Source organism: Hemicordylus capensis, chromosome 3 (genome assembly GCF_027244095.1).
Source record: "Hemicordylus capensis ecotype Gifberg chromosome 3, rHemCap1.1.pri, whole genome shotgun sequence".
In the NCBI taxonomy this organism is placed as follows: domain Eukaryota; kingdom Metazoa; phylum Chordata; class Lepidosauria; order Squamata; family Cordylidae; genus Hemicordylus; species Hemicordylus capensis.
Window position 1 is genome coordinate 129,361,099 of NC_069659.1, and position 16,942 is coordinate 129,378,040.

Sequence of the window (16,942 nt, forward strand, 5' to 3'; positions counted from 1 at the left end):
TAGCAGAGGGGCACTTTAGGATACAAGCCATTGATTGGTCATCATATCAATATTACTGCATTTACTTTTTCTCTCTTGGGCATGAAACTGCAAATCAGCAGAAAATACACTGTTGCTAATGCTGTGATGTTCTAAGCAACAATGGGAAGCAAACACAAAATATGTATCTTCCTTACTAAGGACTTAATAGTCTAATAAATGTTAGTTTGGCTAGCAATAGGGGCAAAGCATGCTGTGGTTGTTTCTCACTATTATCCATGTAATTTTTCTACCGATGTACTTTTCAAGAAATTGCACAATATTTCCCACTGACATCCATTGTAGCTAGCACAGGAATGTCCTTCATCACTATAGATGAAATACTCATAACAATATACATGGTGCATAACCCAAAATGTGTGTGTCTTTTTATTTTAGTCTTATTACCACACCTGACCAGAAATGTTTTTACTCGGATAATAAAGAGAAAACAAGAAGTCAACCTGGAAATTAAATTGTCCGGTCAATATGTGAATAAACGCATTTAAAAACAAAGGTGCAATGCTCATGAAAAGAATGGTTCCACACTACTGTATCAACTTCTCACAATGTATATTTTTATTATTTTTGTCATTCCATTTCAGAAAAACCTAAAACAATGACAACAACACTGTCACATGACACTAACTGGGGATGTTCTCATGAAATTCACTAGGGCAAAAGGTTTTGTCAAATAAGGATGTGAATTTTTCTTCCGCATGCTTAGCTATTTAATGAATGCAATGCCAAACTTTATTATGGGCAGGAAAAAGGCTTATACTAAACTGTAGGCCTGTTCACATAACCATTAAAATCAGGGCATGAGCTGGGTTACATTATTGTGAGAACCCATGCAAATCCTCTCTGCTCAGCTTGCTCAAAGCAGGGTAACCTAACTTTTGTACCCTGCTCTTAACCAAGTTAGGAGAAGAGGAGAGCTCTCATAGCTAGCTTATCTAGTCATGTGGATCCACTTACTTCTTCTACTAGCCATCAGGACCCAGCAGGCATGAAAACAATAGAGCTGCGGTTACAGGGGAGGCCATCCATGGATATGCCACTTTGCAAAGTGCACTGTATGATCCTGTAGCTGAAGCAGCTTCAGCAGGGCTGGGTCCTGCCTCCTGGTCCTTCGAAGTGGAAAGGCATGGATTGAGACCTTGGAGGACTTTCTGTTCCCAATTTGAACAATGGACTGACTTAATTGTGCATTTCCTAGATTTGCTGACCCAAACAGAGGTTTTGCTTGTGTGCTGCTAATGAGGTAAGAGCTCTCCAACCCACTCCCAAATGGTTGTGTGAAAAGACCTAGTATTTCGTTGGTACTGTATGTAATAGATTCCAGCATTTATCAATAAACATTCTGCACTTCCTATTAATGGTAGTGATGCCTAGTGATTACAATAGCTGTTTTATAAATTTCTGGGCTAGTTGTGCAAGTGCATGTAAAACTTAAAATAATTTTAACAACATAAAGCGATACAAGTATACATTCAGAAGTTAAGGGCTGCAAAGTGTCAAGTATCCTGTAGATTACAAGCATGCCTTTCTTTATGTAGCTAACAGTTATGTGTAAGAATCCAGAAAAGACCATCAACACATTGACACAAATTTATGCATGTGTATTCTCTAGTTAGACGAAGTTCTCTGACTGCACAACAATGCTGTGTGAGTACACTCCATTGCCACACTTGAAATTTCACATGCAGAGGTCCATACTGGAATTGTATGCACAGCTTCAGTAACAGCAGTGAACTGAACATGAGTATCTGCCAAAGGGTTGGCATGGGCAGTTTTAATAGCACAGCTCACTTGGGTGCATGAGAGAAGGGAATAGATGGGTGGTAATGAATGCAGGTCCTCTCTCTCTCCTTTTTTCCTGAAGTTTACCACTGACAGCCCCTGTTATGTTCCACACAGGGAGGCTCTCCTCATGAGTCGTTGCACTGCGGCATCTCACGATTGGGAAAATAAGATTAATGGAGTGCTTGCTCCATTAACCTGGTTTAAGGAGAGGGGCATTTTTGAAGGTTTGCTGCTGGGAGCCATGCGGCTCCCATTGTACCACATGACCACACAGAACTGGGCTGGCCTCCCTTAAACCACTTCCGCGTGGTCGTGAGAATAGCCTCCTTGTCTATAGAGCATATGCATGTACAGTTCACATATTACAATCAATGCACATTTAGTTGTACACATCCTATCGGTACTCTGCATCTAAGGGGACCTATTGCCAACTTCACTTTTTACATGAATGCATGTACAATCCTTCACACACAAAATGTACACATGCACAGTAGGACTGTGCATGGACAAAATTATTGGATCCACTCCAGTTCTGATCTGATGTAAGTGATTATCAAATCATACATCTGATGACTACCAGCCTGGATCAAATTGTTGGACGCACTGTTATCAGGTTGATGCATCATCTGATAAGATTTAATGGCCCATAGGAAATTATGGGAAATCATTGAAATATATTATTGTAAGTTAGAACTGGATAAAAATTTCAGGCCTGGTATGCCTTTCAAAGATCTGATGGTGAATTCTTCCTGAGCTTGATACCAACCTACATTCCATGCAGAATGGTGGGGGCGCCAGGATCAGAGGCTGCCTGACCCCCGGAAGTCCCAGGATGCCCCACATGAGTGCATGGGGCATTCTGGGGGACCCCCAAGCCTGGGAGGCTGCTTCCAGCCTCCTGGTTGGGGGTCTACTTGTGTGTCGCCACGCACAGTAAAATGAGATCAATGGAGTGCTTGCTTTGTTAACCTCATTTAAGAGGAGGGTGAATTAGGCAGGCTAGCCACCTGGGAACAGCTGGGATCACCTGTGAGCCCGGTGGCTCCCATGATCGATAGAAAGCAGGCTAGGCTCCCTTAGCCCACTTTCTACCGATTGTGGGAATAGCTTCAATATTTAATTAAAAGCCTGGGTGAATAGATGCATCTTTAAATACTTTTTAAAAGTTGTCAGAGGTGGGGAGGCTTTTATTTCAGCAGGGAGTGTGTTCCAAACTTTGGGGCAGCAGCGGTGAAGGCCCATCCCTGAGTAGCCACCAGGGTGCTTTCCAGATTAGACCCTGCAAGAGGGTCATGTTGGATCTTGGAAGTGTGCTTCCACACTTCCTGCTTTGTGACACTGCAGTCCCTACACAGACAGCAGGGTGCCGTTCACATTGCCAATGCCTTGTCTCAAATTTAATCGCTGTGATATAGAGCTAGGATGTCATATATCTGGCGTAAGGAAGTTGCTTTTTCATGGGTTATTTTTTGCTGCAAGACTGCTCCCCCTGCTGTTTATGTTTTTGATGCGACTTGCCTGAATGGAGGCAGGCAATGGAGGATCCAATGGAGGATCCTGAATGGAGGATCCAATATTAGTGGTTTTGCATCGAAACTATAGGATGCAAAATGCTGCTGATAGGGGCTGTATCAAATGAGATACAATTATAGTTCCAGTTTGATTCATTTGTACAGACAGCTGTGCAAATGTACAACTTTATGTTGGAATAGGGTTGATTTGTTTAGTGGGTACACACAGATGCACCTGCTTTTTTGTATGGAATATGTGATGTCATCACATCAGATGTAGTGTTATGATGCCATTGACAAAATAGTTCAGTCATCAAATTTCAAAGAGAGGAAATGAGATCAAGGGCAGTGACAACAAAGAAGAAGAGAAATGGTGATGAGAAGAAGCAATTGTGGGTGGGTGGGATGCTGAACAATTAGAGCATGTTGTCAACAAGTATCAAAAGCTACTAGAAATGGGAGGTCTTTTTGACCATCATAAAAGCAAACACAGAACTACGGAAGGAGTTTGGCTCAGCCCTGTGCAGAAAATGAGCAAACACTGTCCCTATTCACATGTTCAACACGTATACAATTTGTGTGCAGTGTGCAGTACACATGTACAGCTCTGAATACACGTAGTTATTTCAGCCCACCTACAGAGTAGTACACTTTCTATCTGTACACAGGTTCACTTTTTTAATGAACTTATGCAGAAGCGCCTTTACCCCTGGACTTTGGGGCCAAAGTCCAGGGCCTCCACACCCCTTGGCCCCTCAAATCTTTAGTCAGTCCTGGGTGGTGTGGTTGTCACACCAGGCAGCTGAATGTGATTGTGACCTCTGCTTGCTACTTTAGAAACAGAGTGGGGAGTGGGGAAATAAATATGTGGGATGGGAAAATGTTAAGCACTTAGCACTTACATTTATATACCACTCTATAGCTGGAAGCTCTCTAAGCGGTTTACAATGATTTAGCATATTGCCCCCCAACATTCTGGGTACTCATTTTACCGACCTCGGAAGGATGGAAGGCTGAGTCAACCTTGAGCCCCTGGACAGGATCGAACTTGTAACCTTCTGGTTACAGGGTGGCAGTTTTACCACTGCGCCACCATGTTGAAATGTTTCTGCTAATGCATATTTGCATAAATATGCCTGCTTTATGTTCTTGGGAGTTCAGTTGTTGTTTCCCACCATCATCATCCCACCATCATGGGATGATGCTTAACTTGCAGCAGGGGGCGGGGGGGAGGGTGCAGGGGCGGGGAGCGGTGGCTCCAAGGCCTTTAGGTCCAGGCATCAAAATTACCTAGGTGCATCTCTGAACGTATGTACAGTCATTCACACAAACACATGTGCATATGTACAGTCATTTGAATGCAGATGCAACATAATGTCTGAATAAGGCTATTGTTATCACGTTTTCTAAATATTTCTTCAATTGAAGCAACTATTTTGCATGAGATTGTCCTCATGAATAAGAATCTAGTTATTCACCTTGAGTTTAATGGACCCGTGTGTGAGGGGAGAATTATTATGATCTACTAATTAGGATTCCAAAATATATTCCTTATACCATCTTCTTAAAAAATGGGGGGGAGGCATCATCCATGCATGTCAGTACTTCCTTTTTCATGTTGAGATGTGTTCATAGAAATATCAGGAATTGGCTCCCTCTGAAGAGATGGGAGTTTTAACTCACTGTTATCACAATGTGAGTCGTGATAACAGGAAAAGGCTCCTCTTCTTCATTGTAAACGCAGATGAAAGAATTCAACTCTCCTGGATTTACCAAGCATAACTTTTAAAAACTTTGATTTCACTCCTTTTTAGAATTTCCATTAATAAAGCCCTGGATGTCCTCTTGCTTTGAAAGTGACTATGCAATAGCACACTGGCTGACATCAAGAGCAATGAAGCACTTGCAAACTGTTGTGCTAACTGGCTGCACTAATTCTGGAACTTGTACTCCAGACTAGTGTTGCGCTACTGAAAGCAGCTTGCATTTATGGAACAGCTGCTCAACTATGGCAAGCCTAATTTCTTTTAATGGGAACTTTTACTCAAGACAGAGTGCTATAGCACAAGAGAGTAATCCTGCAACCTGCCCCCCTTTAATGTAACCAAGTGATTTTACACTAATACTGTTGCTGTGGATGTAACTTCTACATTTTATGTCAAATAACTTAAGTAGGTGACTGTGCTGTAAATCCTATTAAGAGTGTGGGCAGAATGGTTACTGATTCAGAGGCATTTTTCAACCCCTCTCATAATACTAGAATCTAGGATGAAGTTCACTAAGTAGTTTCATGACAAACAAATAAAGTTGTCCTTCACAAAACACCATATAATTAATTGATGAAGAACCCTGTTGTTAAATATGGTGAGGATCACTAGTTTAGAGGACATTGAAAAAAAGATTCCATGGGCTGGTTCTCATGATCTGGAGATAACAGTTATGCTGCCATATGTTGGGTGGTGGGAGGTGCACATGCTCCAAATTTGCAGCCATCTGCGAAGTGAAAATGACCAGGAAGTGATTGTGTGTGAGGGTTCAATCACAGCTGCTTGGTGTGGCAACTGACAATGGCCACTCTACTTCAAATATAAGATCTCCGATGTAGGTTGCCTGCACTGAGCAACCAAGACTGAACCATGTGCATGCATCTCCTCTTCCTGTTACCCAACATTCAGTTGAATAACTATGATCATCAGATCATGAGGACAGGGCCTGATACATTCAAGGTCTATCAACATGCTGATTGGTCTATCAACAGCTCTATGGTGAGAGGTGATATAACTCAAGGGATGGCTACTGCCTTTGTGAGCAACCCAGAGGCGTAACTATAGGGGGGGCAGGGGGGCACGTGCCCCGGGTGCCATCTTTTTGGGTCACGTGGGGGGCGCTGCCATGACCAAAATGTTTTTAAAAAAAAATTAATACACATTTCTCCTGCTCAGTGCAGCAGCGCTGCAGCAGTCAAGGCAGCGCAACGGCACCCCCTGAACCACAAGCGGTCCCTTCCATGCCGCCCGCGCCCCCCATTGCTTTGCTGTCGGCCAGTCAGTGGCCTGGCTTGGCGGCGGCGGGCGCTGCGGCGGGCACCTTTCATGCTGCTCACTGCGCCTGCCCACCCACACCCCCCAGTGCTTTGCTTGCGGCCAGTCAGTGGCCTGGCTTGGTGGCGGGCGCCGCGGCGGGTGCCTTTCATGCTGCTCACTGCGCCTGCCCTTGTCTGAGGCTCGCATGCTCTGTCGCTCGCTTAGTCTGGAACAGCCAGAAAGAGGCCCTCTAGTGGCTTGCCAGCCAGAGGGTCTCTAGTCAGTGACGCACGCGCGACTCAGCTGGCGTGCCGAGTTGCGCTGCGCATGCGTGCAGTGCATCCGTCCTCCTCTGTTTGCCTGCACGTGGTGGCGCGGTCGCCGTCGTGGAGGAAAGCGTTGTTGCTGGGGCTGGGGCTGTAGTGCAGCAGGCGCAGGCAGGACGACAAGGACACACACAGACACCCGGCATGGAAGAAAGGATTCGGCAGCGGGCAGGTGGAAGCAGCAGACCAAGTGTCAGGGTGAGAATGAGTTGCAAAAACTACAGAAGCCATATGTGGGGAAAAAAACATATTAAAGAATCAGGCTTTTATTTAGCTGCCCAACTATGGTCTCAGGTGCCTAACAGGTGTTAATGTTTGCATTATACGCTCCTCTCTCCTCCCCAAAAGAAAGAAAAACAATCATAAAGATTCTTTGGCACTCAATCTTAAATGCATGCATGTATATGGAACTGAGAGTCAATTCCCACAGCCTGGGTAGTACAGCAGTGTGAGTTGACTCAAGCAGTGTAATATAGCTGCCTGTGCATTGTTACAAGGTGTTTCAAGAGAGTTTTACCATGAGTTCTGCTTGCTGGCATGCTCATTTTTGCACTGTGAAAGCTTGCCTTGTGATCTCAGTTTACGCTGAAGTGCTCCTATAACAGCTCCATCTCAGGAAAAACCTGCAGTGTTAGCTTTAACAAGTGCCTGTGGTATCCTGCTAAAGACACAAAGTTTGGCAAGAAAAATGGGGGAGGGGGTTATATGCCAGGACCTTTGGAGATTGTCTCTTGCTTGTGGAGAAAAACCTAAGTATAATGTGGTGTGTATCATCATTGCATCATAATTCTGTTGTTTGAGATACAAGCCAACTCCACAGGGTTGTTGCTTGTGAGGAAAAACCTGAGTATAATGTGGTGTGTATCATCATTGCATCATAATTCTGTTGTTTGAGATACAGGCCAACTCCACAGGGTTGTTGCTTGTGAGGAAAAACCTGAGTATAATGTGGTGTGTATCATCATTGCATCATAATTCTGTTGTTTGAGATACAGGCCAACTCCACAGGGTTGTTGCTTGTGAGGAAAAACCTAAGTATAATGTAGTGTGTATCATCATTGCATCATAATTCTGTTGTTTGAGATACAGGCCAACTCCACAGGGTTGTTGCTTGTGAGGAAAAACCTAAGTATGTAGTGCACCACTCTGGGCTACTTGGAGGGAGAGTTCGCATTTTTGGTTATTTATTGCATTTTTGGTTATTTATCGCATTTTGAAATTTTTGGTAATTTTTTATTTTTTTTTAATTTTTAAAATACAAGTTTTCTGAAACATGTGTGTCAGTCAGATGTATGCTGGGGGGTGGGGTGGGGGCACGGTGGGGTGGGGGCGCAATTTCAGTGCTTGCCCCGGGCACCGTTTTCCCTAGTTACGCCTCTGGAGCAACCAAAGGCATCTGGCTGAAAAAAGAATATTATTATATAACCTAAGCATATACAAGCTGAAATCTGTTACAGGATGAAAATGGCTGTAGGTATCACTCTCTGCCCTTAATTGGGATATTCTCTTAGCCATTTGAAGAGCTGCTTTGCCTCTTCAGCAATATGTTTTGAGCACACAAGGACTGAAATATTCGGAAGGAATGCCCTACTCAGAGGCAAACTCTTGGAAATAAATTCAGTTCATTTATCCACCTAATATTTTTCTTGAAAATAAACAGATATGTTTCTGAAAGCATCCTTGCCGTTTCATATGAGCTGTGAAACAGGCTTATTGGAAGCAGAGATGTCAAATAAATTGAAGCACAAGATAAAGTTGTTTGTTTACATAGGGATTTCCTCCCCAATTGTAATCTGATGTTCAGCAACTGGAGGAAGTGCCGAAATGGATAAATGTGTTTCCCTGCTTCCCTCCCTATCTGCTCTGCTTGTTTCTTGCAATACACAGATATTAAGATGGAATGTCATGTACTTCGGAACAATTTGAGATAATGCAGTAAATTCAATTGCATCCCACTGTATTTATGATAGTAAAGCGTCCATTAGATGAAATGGAGTCATAAACATGTCTACAATGTTCCTTGCCATAATGTGTGCTCATCACCTTCTAAAGGCTATATTAACATACTAATACAAATCACCATTTTTTCATGAATAGGCAATAGAAAGTGAACCTGAAAATTAATGTCAGTAAAAATATGTCCCCAAAAGGTGGGGGGGGGAGGAAAAATTAATCTTATAACAAACCCACTAAAATTCAGTCCAGCATTCCATTGCGACAAGTGACTGGGGAGCCATTCCTTCGCAACTCTGAGCATGGTTCACTCAGTCTTCATATGTACAAATTTATTGTGGTGCAGCCCCACAGAAGACAATGGCTGGTCTCACGTTTTAGCAATCCTTCATGGGCTGAAACAAGGATAGCTAACTGGAAAGCTGTGGCTCAGATCCAGTTCTGGAATCCTGCGGCAATTTTATCTGGCCTCTCATGGTCTTAAGCTTTTTAATCAAGGTGTGTGGTGAAATGTTTGCTCACAGCATTATTTGAAAACATTCTTTCACTTTTCTTAGAACTGGTAACAAAAAGACACTTTTAAGGTTCTCTCTTTGTGTTTATTAGCTTTGTACAAACGCATGTGCTTTATAATTGTGATGACCCTTTACTGTTAGGTGGTGCTATACCATTGGTGGTGGTTACAGGGACACTGGAGCATGGGCAGTGCTCCAGCCACCCATGTTGCCTTGCACAATATGTGGTGGTAGCTATATCTATGTGGATTTTCGGCCATATTTCCTACACCCCAAATTCATCATGGAGTGAGCATTTTCAAAGCTGCAAGTGGATTCTGTTCTGGCTTCAGAGGCTTCTCTAGCATTGACTATGAAGTTTTTATTTAATCTCTCAATTTAAGTACTAGTAACAAGCAGCAGTATCGAGAGCCACTTTCCCCCCTTCTTATCTTGGTTTCTAATCTGCGGACAGCCAAGGACACTTGTGAGATCTGCTGGTAAAGGGATTCTGCTGTGCCTGTTGCTTTTGCTGTGTTTTTTCCCATTACTCTGTGGGCTGCCTCCTATCTTCTGGCTAATTGTAAGAAACATTTCACCTAGGTCTGTTGCTAGAAGGAGGGGCTGGCAGCCATTGCACCTATAAAGGTGAGAGCTGTGCCAAGGGCACAGCCAACAGCAGGCCACTGGGCGGACAGCCTGTAGGCGGCCGCTGAAGCCAGATGTCAAAGGGGGTGGGCTTTGGGGGTGGGACAGAGGGCTGAGGCAAGCTATGCTTTTGCTTTAAAAACGTCTCTGTTTTTGTTAGATTTTATGCAGGTATGTGTTTTGGTGTACCTGGAGTTGTGTGTGTGTGGGGGGGTGTGTGTTCACTGTCCCTGGGATTATTCCAGTGGTAGGGGGGGATAGAGGAAGATGTGGTGTTAGAAGGGTAGCAGGCCATTATAGGGGAAGGGAGATCAGAAATTTAATAGCTGTTCTCCCTTCCAGCTTCCCTGCCAGCTCTTTGACCTTGGGGAGCAGTTCCAAACCCCCTCATAATGTCACCTTGCCTCTGTGTAACACCAGGACAGTTCAAAATAAAACAGAAATTATCCATGATTTGATTGTGGATGATGGAGCTGTCCTGGTATGTATTACAGAAACCTGGATGGGGGAGGCTGGTGGTTCAGTTTGGGTCCAGCTTCTCCCAGCAGAATACTATGTTGTAGAGCGGATGAGAAGATGTGGATGGGAAAGAGAAATAGCTGTGGTCTATATGAATAATACCCCCCTTACCAGAGTTCCTGTCAGGGATAGACTGGGACTTCTGTTAACATACCATTCACCCAGCTGCCCAACAGAGTTCCTAACTGAGCTGACTGACTTGGTTGTAGAGTTGGCATTGGAATCTCCAGGACTGGTAGTTCTGGGGGACTTTTGGGCTATAAATCAGTATTGCTACTAGGCCAGTACAGATCCGAGCATCATTCAATAGGATAAATAAAATACCATAGGATAAAGATCCTTGCTTTGATTCAGAAAGAGAGATCTGGGAGTGGACCACTCATGAACCTCTTTTATAGAAGCACAAGTGGTGCTTCAGGAGGGGGGATTTGATCAGTCCTATTGTGGATGATCTCATTATGTGTATATAGTCATAGTACATGGTTCATAATCATAGTCATAGTCCATGTGCATGGGGGGCTCTGTTTACATTTATAACTTGTGTATTGAGCTACTGAAACCAATTGGACAGTTGTAGAGTACCTTGAATGCTGCAGCTGCCACAGTCATGCCAGCTTACTACTGCAAGTATGGCTGCATATTCTCTGACACTGTACATAAACAACATACAAAGCTAGCGGTTGTTTCTTTCTAGTAGCTCAACTGCACAATTTTCAGTTTAAAGATTATGTTTGTCCAAGGAAGTACTTCCATTAAAAAATGAACAGGAGATTCTGGATTGGATGGATAGCAACTGGTATTCAAATAATCAAATGAAGAGATGAAGTTCATGATAAAGTGAGTACTGAAGCAGTAAATTATTTTTCTGAAATGAATTTACAATGAAAAATATTAGCTGGCAGTATAAGAGGAGGCTTCACGGTTTTGTATGAAATCAGAATTCTTAAAAAAAATAATTGTATTCATTTCCTAAAATGTGCCAAACAAAAATGAACACATCAGTCATTCAAAGAATATTGAACCAATACACATTAGCACCAAAGTCCACAGCAGATTCTTAATCGATCTATTACAAGCAGTATACATTTCTAAATGCTTAGATGAAAAATAATCCATTATAGTAGAGGGAATGCCTAGCTGCAGACATTATCATGACACCATTTCTCCCTCCAGTATCCTAAAAACAAGTTCCATTACAAGACAATGGAACTTAAAAAACAAACAAAACATCTTTCAAATTGTCTAATCCAACTGAAAATGGCTACTGCTCAAAGTTTGCTTATAATCATCACCACCCAGATTTCCTTCCATCATATTCTTATAATATAGGAGGGTTCTTAGACAAAATGTTAGCTCACAATACAACTGCAGTCTTCTTCACTGTCTTGAATGAAACCAAACTGTTTACTAAGGCAGTCTTACTATTGGAGCCTTTCCCTGAGTCAGTTGCGTAGTGACATCATGCAGACACATAACTGCCCCTTGTGATCTGTGCTATATTGCAGTGTGCAACTGGAGGAGCTGCAATCAATCCCCAAAGGTTGAACAGCTCCAGGAAAGGTATTAGGAAAGGGTTCCTCTCATCATATCACACCACTGCAGTTTTCAAGGTATAATTACCTCATTTCCTGCCATACTGGAATGGCATGAGCAGAAGGTGTAGGCATAGGCTAAGGCTCTTTTAAATGGACATATCTGATATTTATCAAAAGGGGAGAAACACTCCCCACAATGAGGGCAAAGAAAAGATTGTCCCCTTTCAAAGAGTGAGGAAAATAATAAGGGCTTGGCAATTAATTACTCATAGTTCATATTGGAGACATAAAGGGAACAAGACTTGTGTTGTGCAAGTCTGAAGCTGATTATAATGATTCCACAGGTTGCTATTATGGCCGTGATGGGCAGCAGCAATTTAGCTGTCCAATTCTCAATCTGCTGTTTACCTGATGAATCTGTAATGGGAAGGAAATCTTTTCCATGTTTGCTTCTGGTTGTCTAGCCCGTTTTCACACCCAGAGCAGTAAACCTACTGCTAATTTCTCAAGAAAATGACTGCATTATATTCTTTAGTAGCATGCATGCCAGTCCTATCCCCTTGCAAAGAAGCAGAGAAAAGTGTGACTACAGGGAATGAAGACAAACACAATGTCAGGCTCGATGTCTTCACCTCACGGTGCACAATTGAGACTGCATCTTTTGTTGTGCATGCACATTAGGTGGATATAATCACTGTCATTTCCCAGGCACAGAAATGCATGCCAGTTCTGCCAAGAAAGAAAACAAAGAGGGAGAAACATGATTATGAATGAGCTGATAGCTTTCCATTCAAAGAGGAGCTAGATTGGATATCAGAATGCTGGGTGTTAAATTTCTCTCCCTCACTCCATGTGAAACACACCTTTAAAAGACCCCCCAAAAAGATCAGCTACTTCAAGTTCAAGCAATCAAAATTCCAATTATTTGGATGTAGCCTGCTTTTATTCCACAGTTTCAGCTGTTGTAAGCATCTTCTTGAACTTGGCAGACCCAGTTCCTGTCAAGCTGGGCAGGTGGTATGGCTAACAAAAGGGAATCTAGCAGCAAATTAATCTTATTGCTCAGATCAGTGGCCAAGCCTGACCTGAAAGGTTTTTGGGTGTGTGTGTGTCAAGGAATAGCATACAACCTGTCTGGCCTATAGCTGTTAAGATGCTTCCTTTTCATCTGGCTGCTGTTCTTCCTGTTCTCATGTCTGGCAAGAGTTGATTCAGAACCTGTTGAGGGATCTTTCCTGGCAGCCTTGGAGTTTCTACAGTTAGAATGGTCCGCCCGAAGAGGTTATTGGATCCGGTAGGATTCCAAGAAGCCTTGGAGGGATTCAATGTTGGCTCTGCTGGTGATCCTGTTGATGCCCTGGTTGAGAATTGGAACAACTTGCTCACCAGGGCAGTAGACACGATTGCTCCTAAGCGTCCCCTCTGCCCCGCTTCAAAATTGGCCCCTTGGTATATGGAAGACCTACAGGGGCTGAAGTGGCAAGGCAGGCGACTGGAGCGCAAGTGGAGAAAGACTCGACTTGAATCTGATAAATTACAACATGGAGCACATCTAAAGATCTATGCTCAGGCAATACGTGCGGCAAAGAAGCAATTCTTTTCTGCCCATATTGCCTCTGCGAGTTCACGTCCAGCAGAGTTGTTTGGGGTTGTGAGGGGACTAGTATCTGCCCTCGCTCCCTTGAACTAGAATTTGGAATCATCAGTTCCCCACTGTGATGTTTGTAAAGAATTTTTTGCAGATAAAATCTTTTGGATTCAGGCTGACTTAGAAGGAGACTCCACAATTAATTTGATGTCTGAACTGGAGGTGTCCAACTATTCCTCTTATGTGATTCGACTGGATCGGTTTCAGTTTGTGACTCTTGAGGATGTGGACAAGCTGCTTGGAGCAGTGAGGCCTACCACTTGTGCTCTTGACCCTTTTCCAACATGGCTTGTTCAGTCTAGCAGGGAGGCTGTTGTAGGTGGCCTGGTGGAAATCATAAATGCTTCTCTGAGGGAGGGCAGGATGCCTCCTTGTCTTAAGGAGGCAATTATTAGACCTCTTCTAAAGAACCTCGCATTAGATCCCTCAGAGTTGAGCAATTATAGGCCTGTTTCCAACCACCCATGGCTGGGCAAGGTTATTGAGAGGGTGGTGGCCTCTCAGCTCCAGGTGGTCTTGGAGGAAACTGACTATCTAGACCCATTTCAAACTGGTTTTGGGGCGGGTTATGGGGTGGAGACTGCCTTGGTCGGCCTGATGGATGATCTCCAATTGGCAATTGATAGAGAAAGTGTGACTCTGTTGGTCCTTTTGGACCTCTCGGTGGCTTTCGATACTATCAACCATAGTATCCTTCTGGGACGTCTGAGGGTGTTGGGGGTGGGAGGCACTGTTTTACAGTAGTTCCACTCCTACCTCTCGGACAGATTCTAGATGGTGTCGATTGGAGATTGTTGCTCTTCGAAATCTGAGCTTAAGTATGGTGTCCCTAAAGGCTCCGTACTTTCTCCAGTGCTTTTTAACATCTAAATGAAACCGCTAGGAGAGATCATCAGGGGATTTGGAGCTGGATGTTACCAGTATGCTGATGACACCCAGATCTACTTCTCCATGTCAACCTCTTCAGGAGTTGGCATATCCTCCCTAAATGCCTGCCTGGAAGCAGTAATGGGCTGGATGAGGGAGAATAAACTGAAGCTGAATCCAGATAAGACAGAGGTACTTATTGTGTAGGGTCAGAACTCTAGAGATGATCTTGATCTCCCTGTTCTAGATGGGGTCACACTTCCCCAAAAGGAACAGGTTCGCAGTCTGGGAGTACTTCTAGATTCACACCTCTCCCTGGTCTCTCAGGTTGAGGCAGTGGCCAGGGGTGCTTTCTATCAACTTCGGCTGATACACCAGCTGCGCCCATTTCTCGAGATCAGTGACCTTAAAACAGTGGTACATTTGTTGGTAACCTCCAGACTTGACTTCTGTAATGCACTCTACGTGGGGCTGCCTTTGTACGTAGTCCGAAAACTTCAGTTGGTTCAGAATGCGGGACCCAGGTTAGTCTCTGGGTCATCTCGGAGAGACCACGTTACTCCTCTGTTGATGGAGCTACACTGGCTGCCAATAGGTTTCTGAGCAAAATACAAAGTGCTAGTTATAACTTATAAAGCCCTAAACGGCATAGGTCCTGGGTATTTAAGAGAATGTCTTCTTTGCTATGTGCTCCACCGCCCATTGAGGTCACTTGAGGAGGTCTGTCTCCAGCTGCCACCAACTCATTTGGTGGCTGCACAGAGACGGGCCTTCTCAGCTGCTGCCCCAAGATTCTGGAATGTGCTCCCTACTAAGATACGAGCCTCCCCATCTCTGGCAATTTTAAAGTAACTTCTGAAAACACATCTCTTCATCCAAGCTTTCTCAGCTTTTAAAAACTTGTTTTAAAATTGTTTTGGCTATTTCATTGGTGTTTTATGATCTTTCAATTGTTAATTATTTTATGCAGTTTTATAATTTCTGTTTTAACTGTTAATTGATTTTAATGGTGTTTTAATGTAAACCGCCGTGAGCCTTTCGGAAGGGCGGTATAAAATTTTTAATAATAAAAAAATAAAATAGTTGCCTGATTTGGGGCAAATAGGGCAAAGCTGTCTAGCTCAGTGTCACCTGTATCTCATATCCCCTGTACTCCACCTATTACAGGTTGATGTACAGAATAAGGGTGCAGTAAACTCAAACCACTTTGAGATTATTTTAATGAAAAGCAGTATATAAATTGAACAATAAATAAATAAGCTCACATGCTAACTGTCATGGGGAACCAGCAATTTTTTATGTCCTCCCTTTCTCCACAAAGTTCTTGGCGTCACCCCAAAATAAGTCCCTAATGGTTGCGAAGCCCTCAGGAACATGTTCTCAGGTGGTACAGAAAGCTTCTTAGGGGAAGATGTCAGAAACTGCTACTTCCCTGCCACACCAGTGCAGTAAGTTGGGGAGTTCTGTTAGGCTGTTCTTTTGCTGTACTGCTGTATTTTGCACTGTATGTCAGCCAGTACAAGTACTTTAAATGGATCTTGAAAACAAATTGGCAATGCCCAATTTGTCCTTTTATTTTCAATGGGACTACTCTGAGTAATTTACCTCAGCATGTCAGTTGCTGTTTATTTCATGAAGAGGTATAAATTTGGCAAAAAGCAATTCTGAAGTTGCATCATGGGGTGGGGAAGGTGGGGAGTTGTATGGTTTTTACTGAGAAAGCCCTGCAGGTCAAAAAGAGCACAAGGGTATAGACTGGAAAAGCAGATGAATTGGAATCAACAGAACATTTAAAATGCAAATTGCTTTCTACTAAAAATAAAAAGCCAATTGCATTAATGAGTGAGATTATGTAAAAATATTGTCAACATTGTCCCACCCCTTAATTACTATATACATTATATTTTGGCATATTCACAAAAGTTTAATGAAATTATTCTTTCCTGAGGAACAATACATATCTCTGAGTAAAAACATAACATTTAGCAATCTTCTTCCGCCTTAAAGCTAACTACAGCTAAGCACCAGTGCTACAAACATGGAGCACATGTACATATGTCAGAATAAAAGCTAAAACACTATCATGGCCATTTATATGCCGATGCTGAATGAAGGATGCTAGGGAAGCATCCCATTGCTGCAGTACAACATTTTAGAGGGGAAAGTGGCACAAGCTGCCGCTCGCATGGAAGTATTTCCAGTTGGAACAATTTAAGAACTTGCTGGATGTCCCAGAATTTCTGCAGGTGGCTCTGTGACCATATACCAGCTCTTCCTTTTAAAATGATGGCTCCAGGTATTTATATCAAGTGCAGAAAACCATGAAGAAAGATCATCTCACACTGCAAATCAAAGCTATCAGAATGTCAGCATGGAGACTAATGTGGTAACGGTACTACTTATGTCTTGACATTTGTGAAAGACAGTCAGATGTATCATTAAAAAATTTTCTTCCTGAGATTTCATCTTTTTTACAGGCTTCTTTTAGGAAGCTTGCCCAAGTATCAGATAAAATGATTCTTATAGATTCAATCCATCAGTATGAACTAGTATCATACAGAAACAGAAGTGCCTAATATTCCGCTATCCTGCTG